The sequence below is a fragment of the Triticum urartu genome, chromosome 5A (assembly GCF_056163025.1).
Source record: "Triticum urartu cultivar PI428250 chromosome 5A, HENAU_Tu73, whole genome shotgun sequence".
NCBI classification, from domain to species: Eukaryota; Viridiplantae; Streptophyta; class Magnoliopsida; order Poales; family Poaceae; genus Triticum; species Triticum urartu.
The window spans coordinates 221985186-221995250 of NC_141877.1; the positions used below are offsets into that span (position 1 = coordinate 221985186).

General features: G+C 50.5%; 1 long non-coding RNA gene across 1 annotated transcript; it reads right to left on the reverse strand.

Annotated features, from left to right (window-relative positions):
• Positions 1-88: 88 nt before the first annotated feature.
• On the reverse strand, positions 89-6589 carry LOC147970858 (uncharacterized). Its single transcript, XR_015603271.1, has 2 exons — positions 6211-6589; positions 89-520 (listed from the first exon to the last, which is right to left on the reverse strand). It is a non-coding gene; the product is annotated as an uncharacterized LOC147970858 (long non-coding RNA).
• Positions 6590-10065: the final 3476 nt, after the last annotated feature.

A 10065-nucleotide genomic window follows, 5' to 3' on the forward strand; every position in this document is an offset into this window, starting at 1 on the left:
GGTTTTTTTTTAATTTTCTGTTTTTTGCACAGGTTACAAAATGTATAATTGGACAAAATATAGACAGCACACATCAACAACAGATTCATCGAATACAATAGAAGATTAGTCTCTGAATACAATTCATCATATTAGTCTCCGAATACAATTCATCATATTAGTCTCCGAATTGAAAAGACCGAACAAAGATAGAACATTATATTACAAGTCTCGAGACCACGAGTAGCGACTTTGTCTTCACATTACAAGTCGATATCGATCATCTAAACTACCATCACATAGAAGAGAGCTGCGGTCATCACGATGAGCATCATCACGATGAAACTCGTCTTCATCCGGTTCCTCCAGCGCTCCCTCCCCTCTCCCGCTAGATAGCGGGCGTATCTAGATTCGGCCTCGGCCCTAGTGGTGTACCCTTTGTAACTGTTACCGCTGAATCGGTGAACCTGTCTCCGACACTCCTCCCAGTCATCGTAGACTCCGGGAACCTTACCCTTGTACACGACGTACGACGGCCAAGCTATGCAGTAGCCAAACGAAACGTTAGTACCAATTCACAGAAAATACATAAGGAATATATAAGTATGCAACAGAACAATCGGAAGAGAAAAGCAAGACATTAATAGCATCGATTACATCTAAGTTGAACGACTCTCGAAACCAAAGAGACATACTACAAGTTCATTAAAGTTTAATTACAACATGAGCCAATCAATGTTTCAGAACTAGACACAACATCACTGCTTTCGACTCGACTCAAGGGACCGGAGCGTGGATGAAGCCGCCGTCTATCGTGGGAGTCATGAAATAACGGTCGTTGTCAGCCTGCATTTGTAGCATTGTGTCGATGTCACTGTTGGACGGTTGATTTCTGAGGTAGAACTGCCCCGAGGTACGAAGGACATCTTGATAGATGATTTCCGCAAACTCCGACTGGATGCGAAATAATTCTTGTCTGATGTCCGCGTCCTGGATTGCCGACACGCTCGCGGCCCAATCTTTGAGTTTACTCGGTAGCAGAAGTTGATGATGGTCCCGTATGATCGCCCGCATGTGATGGATGGTGTAGTAGGCACCCTTCTGACCGCCAGGCGGGTGCTTGACGCAGCAGAACGTCATATTGTGGGAGAACACGTGCTTGCCGTACTTACGAATAGGCCTGGTGAAGGTGCCTCCAGATTTGACGTAGCCGGGGAGAACATCATCAAAAACCTTCTTGACATTTGTGTAGTCTACGTTCGACTGACGGTCCGGGTCGAAATACGTGGCCATGGAATATTTGGGGCTTAGGAGGATGAGCGTGCAATGTGTGTCACTGCAGAAAACACGGAATGCTAAAAGAAAAATGATTGAAATCTAAGAATTCATATGTTACAGGGCGGTTGAGGGGAGGACTTACTCGGGAAAGTAAGGCACGAGGAAGTTATCCTTATCTTGGTTTGCCAGAATGACGCCTTCGAGGTAAGAAGTCACGACTTGACGGTCCCCAGCGCTGCCCAAGATCTTGGCACGCATGTAGAAGGGGTCGACTATCACAATGTCCGGGGTCTTGTCGCGAATGATCCACATCTCCATACTCAGCGAAAATAGCCGAATGAAGGTGTAGTGCAGCGGATGAAGGTTCAACATAGCGTGGATGTCATCAAACCGCAGGACGATCGTACCCCCGATGGAGTTATCCACAAAGCCCTTCCCCTTTGGCACCTTGGCCGCGAAAACCGGGTATGCCACATCCTTCTCTCCGAGACGCCGCTTCTCCAAAGAAAGAACACTGTCATGCAGACTCCGCATAGCACTGGTTGCAGCATCGAGCATATTTCTCGGTAGCATCGGCCTACCCGCCACATGCACCCTCCTCGAGATATCCTCAGGTGAAGGTGGCCCGTCCTGAGCACGGATCGTACTCGGTGCTGGCTGGCCCGCACCCTTGTTAGTCTTTCTTTTGCGTGCCTTCTTCTTCTCCTGTAATGGGACCGAGTTCTGCTCACAGACCGCCTTCTTGAGTGTGTTGGGGCTGATAATATTTCGCACCTCGCCTATCTGAGGCTCGGTGAAGTCGGCAGCTAGAGGCGTCTCCTGAGAGCTGAACGGCAGACGACGCCTGTTGCAACTTGGCTTCTCCACGGTACCAGCTAGATCGCACACGTCTTTTGTTGGGTTGGGTTCTTGAGAAGGATGCCCCATGAAGTTGCCACCGTACCCATGATCGGCAAAGTACTGATCGACGTTGGCAAATGTATCGTCGTCGTCGTCGTTCTGATCCTGTGCCATATGCATGTTTGGATCCAGTGGCATAGGGATGTCCAGCACCGTTGTGGCGGTCTTGCCATGGGGCCGACTTGGCGCCGGCATGACTGGCGGTGTTGTCTTTGGGGTGGTGTCCCCCGCCCCCAAACGAATCTGGCTCTTCGGCCAAAGCAGGGGCCAGCTCAGGCAGGCGCTGAGGGTCATCACATCATCATCGTCGGCCCCGACGGGTCGAATCGGAGGTAACAACTCGTCGCAGCCTGGCAGCACCCGAACCAGTTGAACCCTAAACAAGTTGGGTGGCATCTGGGTACCGTGGAACAAGGGGTTGCCCGGTTGAACGATTTTGCCCTTGGCGACATCGACCAACTCGTTGTTCACGAAGTGCAGGAGAGTGCACGGAACGTTGGCGGCGCCCTGCGAAAACATGTAGGGCGTCAGGGATGCCCAGTCAAAGGCAAGGACATGAAGTCCTCGGCCGATAGAGGCTTAATTAGTTACCGTGATGATGGCGTCGAGCTCGGCTAATGTCGAGGCACCGCCAACAGCGGGCGTGCAGTTGACGGAGGGGCCGCTTGCTGCAGAGGTGCCAGCCGGCATACACCCGGGTGCATTAAGCTCCCGTGCCGGCGTCGGAGACACCAATGGCCCTGCCATCGCGTTCTGCGAGTTGCTGGCCGTGAAGCTAGGAATCGGGGGCGGCCCCTGTTGGCCGCCCGCAATCCACGCACTCATCCCCTGGATCAAGGTAGGCACAATGGCAGTGATCATCCTTCCGAGTTGTTGTTCCACTTGCTCTTGGACAATCTCCGGAATCCGCGCCATCTGTGCCCTGAGTTCTTGAACCTCGCGCGCCTGGCTTTCCGAGCTGGTCTTTTTCTCCTTTCACCCACCAGTGTTATACTATGACGACCATTTTGTCGACAAGCCTTTGCCGGCCACACGACCAGCTGACGTCGACTTACTGAGCTTATCCTTGTTCTTCATTACATTCAATTCCCTATTTAGTGTGGTGTCCCAAGGGTTGCTCTTAGTCGACCCCGCGCTACTGCTTTCAGTCGCCTGCGGAAGGAATGTGAACCATTTAGAAATTTGGCTTCATTAATTAGAATGCAACCATATGGAGCTAATTACACGGGGTGTATTCCTTACCAGAACAAGCTCAAGCGCCCTGGTCTTCGGATCCGTGGTAAGCTCCTTTGTTTTCGGGTCCTTCTTGTACCGGGCCCTGACAAAGTTCCTGGTCTGCTTGTCACCGTATTTATCGAAGAGGGGCGGTAGGCCTTGCTCGGCACGGTCCGCCTCCTCCTTGTCCCATATAGGCTCCGCCACTCTGTAACCGCCGGGACCGAGTGTGTGTTCCCCTAAGTTCAGCTCCCGCATTTCTTTCCCCCACTTACTTGATTCGGAGTTTGCGGTGCTCGAGCAATTGATCTTGAAGTCATTGTAGTCATCTTCGGTGATCGAAGGATTTTTCTCCTTGATCTTCTCATAACTCTCACCTTTCTCGATCATTCTCTTCACATTGCTTTTCCAAGTAGATAGGGCCTTGCTCATCTTCGTGAGGGCAGCATTGTTCACTTTATTCCCTTTGAGGCTTGTGTTTTCAAATTCAGCAGGGAACTTGTATCGTTCGTGCAGCTTCGTGAAGAGGAGGTTGCGCAAATTCCCTCGGTCAGGATGCCTCAGGTTCTCGGTGTTGATCGAGACGGTGCTCCGGAGAATGCACCCGAGCTGAAGCGAGTACCCCTTGACTATTCGTTCGTGCGTCGTTGGATTCCCGTCAGAGTCCACTTCAGTAACTTCCTCCTTGAGGGTGCGGAGCACGGTCGGGCGTCGGTCCTTCCGTTGCCTCTTCGGTTGGCTGCCATCTGTGCGTGCGCCGCCATCATCAGTGGTGGCATCCTCGGCGGCACCATCAGTGGTGGCATCAGTGGGGTCATCCTCGACGGTACCATCAGTGGTCTCAGGATCGGTGGGGAAGGCGGCATCCTCATACAAGTGAGGTTGTTCCTCCATCTCCTGGGATAGCTCCCAGAATGCCTTGACGCCCGAACCCCCGGCCTCATCGTTGTTGGCCATGTTTCTCTCTAAATAGGAACAAAGTTTGGTCAAAAAGTTGGTTATTGTCAAGGAACAAGATCATGGTCTCATCATTTAGGGTTTTTCGACACCGAGGCATCCTAAAAGCTAAGCTTTTATCATTGAGGGTTTTTCGACGCCGAGGCACCCTAAAAGCCTAAGCTTTCATCATTTCGGTTTTTATCGACACCGAGGCACCCTAAAAGCCATGCATTAGTCACAAGTACGCCGGGGCACTTGATCCTACTTAATTAACTACTAAGATACCCCGGCCCATGCATTAGTCACAAGTACCCCATATGTCCTATTTTTAGCAAAGTCATGCTAAAATTCACGGAAAATTTCAGCATGACCTTTGCTGAAAATAGGAAATGTGTAGTACCCGAATTTGCCGGAATGGAAGTTAATCGACATTCCAGCAAACTCAAGGGCCTCTCGGGTGGACAAGGCAAAAAAGGCCTCCATCACAACATCAAACTAAGCATGGCAGCAAGACGCTGATGCATCTTCTGTGTCGCCAACTTTCAAAACAGAACCGGAATTCTGTTGATAAATGGAAGCATTTTTATAGTCCCTCGAAACAAAATAATCACAATACAGAAGCACCTAGGTAAGAAGCTGGAAAATAATCACATATCACAGTGCCTATCAGTAGTCAGTCCTACTGACAACATTTGCAATCCTATCTGTATATCCAAATATCAATCCCCAATTCCAAGAAAACTAAAACCCCATATCACAGCAGCCACCCAACTGAAGCTCCAATAGTACAAAAGCATGATGAACAAATAAAATCAGTTCAGAGGCAGGTTTGCAAAGATCCCCAAATCACCCACTACGCCATTAGAACAACTATTGTGTCGATAGGCATAACTTAGGAAACAACCTACACCATTTCCTAAGGATATGACTAAAATGGCAATATTCTGTTTCACACCATTTCCTAAGGATATGAGTTTAATTCCCATGTATGGCATTGTGTGCTTGTCCAGTATGCTCATGTTACTAATTTTACCTTGCATGTGTGGTGCTGTTTTCCACTCTAGTTCTCTTTCCAGATATGAACATGTGCCACTAGCCATGTGGTAGATAGGCGCCTTTAGGATACGTTGATTACTACTGTTCATATCATGATATAAACTAATGTAGATTCTAGAAGCTGTGCGCAACCAATTCTGCTATACAACTACAGTACCATTCAAAATAGGCATGCACCCCATGGCAATGAAACTCTAAACCGTTATTACTTGAGAAACTAACAGGTCAAACTGTACATTCTTAATTTCTATTTATAGGTTGTTTACTTCTTTAGTAGCATTCAGTAGAAGCATGACTGACATGTGACAACTCTCAACAGCTTGTGAAAAGGTGCATCGTCAACTCATCTATATAATATATCTGAAGAACTCACACGTATAATTAACCCTACTAGACATAGTAAATCTATCTGAATCTTCAGCCCAATTTAAGCAAAGCAGAACACATTGACATGATCCAAATCATCACTATGAGAAATAACAGCGAATTGACAACTAGGCAGTAGCCTAGTGCCAAGGTTCACAGTGGTGCACCCTGCGTCCAGAGTCCGAATCCTGTCCGAAACGAATTTCTGACGCCTCACTCGGGTGGGCTTCTTCTATAAAAATATGTCCAGGGTGCTAGTGCCCATGGATCTCTTTTTTTGGAAATAACAGCCATCAAGAAACTCATTACTGTATGGTAATGCTATCCCTAGATAATTCACATTTGCTGTATGAACAAGACCACAAAAGATCCATTCAGTTCTGCCTTGCATGCATGCACAGCACAGCACAGCACATCCATACAATACATTCATGTGCGCGCGAGGGGGAGAGGGGGAGAGGAGGAGGGGGAGCTCACGGGGGCCGTAGGGATAGGGCAGTGGGGCGCGGGGAGGATGTCGGGGATGACGACGACGCAGGGGAGGAGGCGACGAGGTCCGGGTGGTGGTGGTGCTCCGGCAACGGTGGTGTGGACGGGGCGGCATCCGGGCCGCCGGCGACGAGGGTGGTGGGGCGATGGCGTCCAACGAGGTGGGGCGACGGGGAGAGCGGTGCCGACGTCGGGGCCTCAGGCGGCGGTGGTTGGAGACGTCGCGGCGGGGTCGAGGCGGCGTCGAGGCGGCAGGGCAGCGTCGAGGCGGCGGGGCAGCAGCGTCGGGAGAGGAGAGGGGAAGGGGATCGAGGGCGAGGGCGAGGGAGAGAGAGGGGATAGGTTTGGGCCGGGGTGGAAATATGGATGGGGGCGGCACAATACTAATGGCGCACCACCCCTCGGTGCGCCATAAGTACATCCATGCTAATGGCGCACCTCACCCTGGTGCGCCATTAGTATTTTTTTTTGATTTCTGCTCCAGCCGACAGGTTATCTTCCACCTGACCTGATCCACACCAAGTTCCCTCTACTAGCTCGACTGGTCAGCAGCCAGTTCTCACACCAGGAGGTCCTGGGTTCGATTACCAGGCTCCACAATTTTTTTATGCATTTAAAATGTTGTTTGATACTTATTTGTGTTTAAATATGTTCAAACTTGTTTAAATCATAACAGTAATATTTTTTTATAAGACAATAATAATTTTTTAAAAAATATCATCAAACAGTAATGCCGGTGGAGCGGGGGAGGGTGCGCGGGGTGCGGGGGGTCGGCGGCGGCGGTTGAGTAGGGGATGGGTGCGGGGGGTCGGCGGTGGCGGTTGAGTAGGGGAATCGAGGGTGCGGGGGGTTGGCGGCGGCGGCCGGTGGACCGGGGGGTGCTCGGCGGCGTGGGGGACCGGATCTGGCGAGGTGGGATAGCGATCGAGATGGAGGGGGATCAAGATCGAGTGTCCATGAAATTTAAAAATATTCATGATAGTTCAAAAAGTGCCCATGAAATACCATCGAGAAATGAAGGCTACGATTTAAATACAATCGATCTTAGGTAGCTATCTGTTCGCAATCTTCTTGCCCTTCTTTTCCGCAAATGGAGTTCTTCTGTGGAACGGACATCCTTTAGGTAGGGTGGTCCTGCTTCTTCTTGTGGTGTATGCTGCTACTTCATCATCGTCGTCATGTTCGATCCTCGGGTCACCGTACTTGTCGAAGTCTTGCTGATTGGCTACTCCATCCATTCCGATGATCTTCCTTTTGCCTCTCCTCACGACAACACGACTGGGCTTTGACAGGTCGGTAATGAAGAAGCATTGGTCCACTTGGGAAGCTAGTACCCATGGCTCATTTTTCGCGGTGACGTTTGCACCCACGATCTTGGATTTGGCTTCGGGTATAACCATGGTGGTGAAATACCAGTCTTCTTTTAGGACGCTCTTGGCCCATCTGACACGGAACATCGGGACCTCCTCTCCAGCGTAGCTCAGCTCCCAGATCTCCTCGATCCTTCCGTAGTATCTGTCCTTGTCGTTACCGGTGTAGGATTCCATCGTTACCCCGGAGTTCTGATAACCATCGCTCTTCATGTCCTTGGCCTCGGTGTAGAATGTGTAGCCATTGATATCGTACGCCTCATAGGTCATCAGGTTGTGCTCGGCGCCCTGTGACAAGGCGAATATGAGTTGTTCTTCCGCGGAAGAATCCTCATGTAAAGGGTACGACAGAAGCTTCTGCTTGAACCAACGCGTGAAACATGAGTTGTGCTCTTTGAGTATATCTCCGTCCGTCCTCTGTTGGCCTCGGTCATTGTACGTCTTCTTAATAATGGTTTTGTGCTCTACCACCCAAGGATCGGCCACGTCTATGTGTTGTAGCGCGACTAGGTTTGCTCTTTCAAAGTCGGCGAGTCGACCCTCGAAGTCGACATGCATTTCGTGGCGACCCTCACGGTGACCCCATCCAGCGAGCCTGCCGAGGTGCCTGTTGACGGGCAGACCAACGGGGTTCTCGATGCCTAAATAATTAGTGCAGTAGGAGATGCACCCTTCGGTCAGAAAGCCCCTGGCTATGCTTCCCTCTGGACGTGACATGTTGCGAACGTATCCTTTGATGACACCATTCATCCTTTCGAACGGCATCATGCTGTGCAGGAACGTCGGCCCGAGTTGGATGATATCGTCCACGATATGGACCAGCATATGCACCATAACGTCGAAGAATGTGGGCGGGAAGTACATCTCAAGCTCGCATAGTATCACCACGATCTCTTCCTGTAGCCTTCTAAGTTGCCTCACGCCAACAGACTTCCGAGAGATGACATCGACAAAGTTTCATAGGCCAAATAGGATTTCACGGACGTGTGCGTCCATGATCCCACAGATTGCAACTGGAAGTATCTGCGTCATCAGCACGTGACAGTCATGAGACTTCATCTCGCTGAACTTCAGCTTCGCTGGGTCTAGGTATCTGCTTATCTTCCCCGCGTAACCGTAAGGAAGTTTTACTCCTACGAGGCAGGTGAAAAACTGCTCGATCTCCTCCTGACTTATAGTGAAGCACGTGGGAGGGTAGTCATTTCCGGTCTTCTTGGCCTTTTTGCCTTTGCGACGACTTTCCGTGTCCTGCTTCGCCTCATCATCATCATCATCATCATCATCATATATATAGCGTGAAGCTCCTGCCTGATGCCCATTGATTTCAAGTCTGCCCTTGCTTTCGGCCCATCTTTGGTCCTCTCTGGCATGTTGAGCAGGGTACCAAGCAGACTCCCGCACACGTTCTTCGTGATATGCATGACATCAAGGCTGTGAGGCACACGGTGGATCTTCTAGTACGGCAAGTCCTAGAAAACAAACCTCGTTTTCCATACCTTCAGCAGCGGCTCTGGCGCCTTTCGCTTCTTTCCCGGCTCTGGCGCCTTTTGCTTCTTTCCCGGCAGTGGGCAGTCTTTCCAATTTTTCAACAGCTCGTCTATTTCCTCGCCGCTCCTCATACGCGGGCGTCCTCGGGGTTCGGTTTCACCATTGAACAGATCCTTGCGTTTTCTCCACGGGTCATCGTCGCGAAGCCACCTTCGATGTCCCATGAACACGGTTTTCGAAGACCCGGGATCTCTATCTAGCTGGTGATACGTTGTGTCATCCATGCACCTGACGCATCCAGAAAATCCGTGGACCACCTGCCCCGCGACATATCCGTAAGCGAGATAGTCGTGCACCGTCGTGAGCAGCGCGGCTCTCATAGGGAAATATTCTTTCTCTGCGGCGTCCCACGCATTGGCTGGCGTTTTCCACAGCGTGTCAAGCTCCTCTTTCAGCAGCCCCAGATACAGATTGATGTCGTTCCCTGGTTGTTTCGGTCCTTCAATTAGCATACTCATGTGAATGTACTTCCTCTTCATGCACAACCAGGGGGGAAGGTTGTACATCCACACAAACACAGGCCAGGTGCTATGTGTGCTTCTCTGGCTACCAAACGGATTGACTCCATCGGTGCTCGCGCCCAGCACGATGTTCCTTGGATCGTTCCCAAATTCTGAGTCTTCGAAGTTCAACGCTTGCCATTGGCTCGCATCCTTAGGGTGACTCAGCATCTTGTCTTTTTTATCTATCTCCGGATCATTTGCGTCATCTTCTCGCTTCTTCTCCTCCCTATCCGCGTGCCAACGCAGGAGCTTTGCTACCTTAGGGTCCGCTAAATACCGCTGCAGACGAGGAGTGATCGGAAAGTACCACACCACTTTTCGAGGAGCTTTCTTCCTCTTCTTGTATCGAGTGACGCCGCACACCGGACATATGGTAGACTCCGCGTGCTCGTCCCGATAAATGATGCAATTGTTCATGCACA